Source organism: Octopus sinensis, linkage group LG5, assembly GCF_006345805.1.
Source record: "Octopus sinensis linkage group LG5, ASM634580v1, whole genome shotgun sequence".
In the NCBI taxonomy this organism is placed as follows: domain Eukaryota; kingdom Metazoa; phylum Mollusca; class Cephalopoda; order Octopoda; family Octopodidae; genus Octopus; species Octopus sinensis.
In genome coordinates, this window is record NC_043001.1 from 34,355,955 (window position 1) to 34,359,434 (window position 3,480).

A 3,480-nucleotide genomic window follows, 5' to 3' on the forward strand; every position below is an offset into this window, starting at 1 on the left:
CATACACGCACACAGAGCACGCACACACGCATGCACACACACACACGAGCGTGCGCATTCACACGCACGCACACAAATGCATATTTACTCACTCATTCTGCTTCACTACTGTTATGTGTTTCTGCGGTTCAGTTTGGCAACTAAAGAAAACATTATTATTTTCACAGGAGCCTTGTTTGTATTGGGTGCTTTTATTGCACAATTGAAAGAGGTGCTGTGTGACCTGGGTACATGCAATATATTTTTGTTTATTTTACTGCATCGGAATTATTCTACGTCATATGTATGCAGTGTCTGGTCGTGTTATCTTGTGTATGTTTTGTTGTTTTGGTAATATATTGGGTTGTCCGGAAAGTTCGTGCCGATTTTTAAAGGAGAGAAAAAGAATTGAGGTGGTTTCATGGCAAAGAATTCATCAAGGTATCTTTCTACGTTATCCAAGAAATTGAAATTTTTACCATTAAGACTATTCTGCAGAGACATGAATAAGTGGAAATCCGAAGGAGAAATATCTGGTGAATATGGAGGGTGGGGTACCACATCTCAACCGAACTGCAGCAATTTTTGTCTGGTTCCCGAAACATCAAGTGCCGAAAATGAACTTTCTTATCTTCCAAGTTAAAGGATTACGGAATTAACACAGGTTATAAGAACATGAACCTTCTTCCACGAAAAGATAACTTAAACTGTGCTCTAAATGGAGGTGTAGTCAAATCCTATTTTATGGACTCAACTATGTTCTAAAATAAGTCGAAAGGTAAGCTACTATAAATCGGCACGAACTTTCTGGACAACCCAATATTTGTCTGATTGGAAGCGTTTCGTTCACTGTAACTTTACAACCGCAGGTCTGCAAATGCGCTGTCTCCTCTCTGTGCCTGTTCTGGCGCTACAGCAAATATCTCTGTTTCTCTGAAGTAGCTGATCGCATGCCACTTCTACCCAGCCTTCTCTCACTTTTATTATCCGTATTATATATGTTAACAAGTTTCCTGCACTAACCACGTTGCTGTAATATTGCTTCTAAGGAAGCCAACTCTCTGAAAACTCGGTTCTCGAGTTTTATTTATTTATTTATTTATTTTTTGTTTTTGCTTGAATGTTTACTTACAAATGCTCGATCTGAACACGAATATTACCATTAGCAATCTCAAGTCTCGAAAGTACTGTTGTTGAGATCATGTGGCTGTTTATTTCTTTTGACTAAAATCTTCAAACGCCCCTTTATAATTTGCATTTTCTCATTTGCACTATGCTTCATCACCCCCTCCCATCCTCCTCATCATCTTCATCATCATCGTCATCCTCATCATCATCGTCATCATCATCATCATCATCATCATCATCATCATCATCATCGTCATCATCATCATCATCATCATCATCATCATCATCGTCGTCGTCGTCGTCGTCATCATCATCATCATCATCATCATCATCATATCATCATCATCATCATCATCATCATCACTATCATCGTCATCGTTGCCATCGTTTTAACGTCCAGTTCCCTCTGCTTCGTATGCTTCGGACCGAATTTGTCGAGGTACATTTTTCTGCAGCCAGATGTCATTATCGCCAATCGTCGCGTGTTTTCAAGTAAGAATGGAAACGAACGGCTGTTAAGTGCTGCAAAACAAAAACATCAAGGATTCTCGTTTGGCACATTGGAAGCATTAATTTGAGCTGGTGAAACATACTTGGAACACGATGAATAACGTGCTGTCTGCTTCACTATTACAGGTCTTCAATTCCGTTGCCTAGTAATGTACATATTTTGTCTGACTTGGATTCGTTCTTGTAAATCGTTTGCTTTCAAGTTTATTGATGAGCGACGGCTAGAGAAATATTTAGCTTTATTTAATAACCAGTTGATCTAGCAAGCGGGGCATCATATCAGTGAGGGGGGCCGGTGTGCATTGATGCCGTCGAGAGGTAGGCCCCGAAATGGCGCGCATTCTCTCCTGATGACCCCATACACTTGCTGGCTACCGGTATGCGGAGTTCTCGACTGGTAGCCCTCGCGTGTGCAAGTTGTTTGCAAGACATCATATTCGAAAAATCTCCATCGTTTAATTTATTATCTATTACAAGTAAAATATTATATTACCCGCCTCTTCAACCTAAATTAATTTCTCCAATTTTATTTAATTCAAGCATTAGAATAGATTGACTTGGTTATGTCATTAGACTGTATCCGCTGGTGCGGCTTCAGTTTAGGAGTTCTCGAGGTGTAGAGAACGTTGAATCACCCCTTAATTATCATTACTCCTAGGTCCGTTCTGACCCGGAGCGGTAATACCTGTCTGGGTTCCATCTTTAGATTAAATAATTTTCTGTAAGGGCAGATTGAGCTCCTTATCTGCGGTGAAAGCAATTGATATAGTACACACTCTTCCAACATGCCCTCAAGCACTACGGAAGAGTATGGTTGATGAAACTAACATGAAGTATGTCCAATCACATAAGTTCATACTATGGAGGCAACCTCTGATGCTAGTGCACATTGTGCCGCAGGTGGAGATAGGGACTCTTCATTCACTCAATTTTTTCAATTAAGAAAAATATCAATTTCCATTTTGATAACATAGTATACACATTTTGCTTTCCTTTGTGCGCTAGTTGTAAATCGTGTGCGTGCTCACAAGCGCACAGGTTAAAGGAAACAATGGTAACTGTAAATCGTGTGCGAGCGCACAAGCGCACAGGTTACAGAGAAGACTGGTAAATGTAAATCGTGTGCGCGCGCACAAGCGCACAAGTTTAAGGGATCACTGGCGGGCTAATTTTCCAGGAGTACTGTGGAGTGGGCTTGCTTATTCAGCTTTTTCTACGTGGTAGTTTGATATATCTCAATGCGTATTTGATCGGATACAGGCGTGTGAATGTTCTTGTGTGTATCTGCGTGGGTACATGTGTGTGCGTGGGTGGGCATGTATTATATTATTATTATTATTATTATTATATTATTATTATTATTATTATTATTATTATCATGTGATCAGAAAGTACTCTGGTGTTGGGTGGTTTCGGAGTTTCTAAAAGGCTAGCAGCTGTTCATTTACTGAAGTGTTGTGAGGTGAATTTCATTATCTGACTCGCTACCCCCACTGCTAAATTTGATGAAGAAACCGCCCCACCACCACCACCACCAATACTTACTACTACTACTACTGCTACAACTACTACTACTACTACTGCTGCTACTACTACTACTACTACTACTACTACTACTACTACTACTACTACCACCACCACCACCACCACCACCACCACCACTACTACTACTAATAACAATAAGGATGATAACAATATTAATACATATAACTATTTCTTTTATTTGCCACAGAGGTATCAGGTGAGGGAGGGGGACTTATGATAATACTAACAATAACAACAACAACAATAGTAATAATACTATTATTGTTATTATCCTTAGTAGTAGTATAAGTCATCGTCATCATCATATGTAGCAAAAAT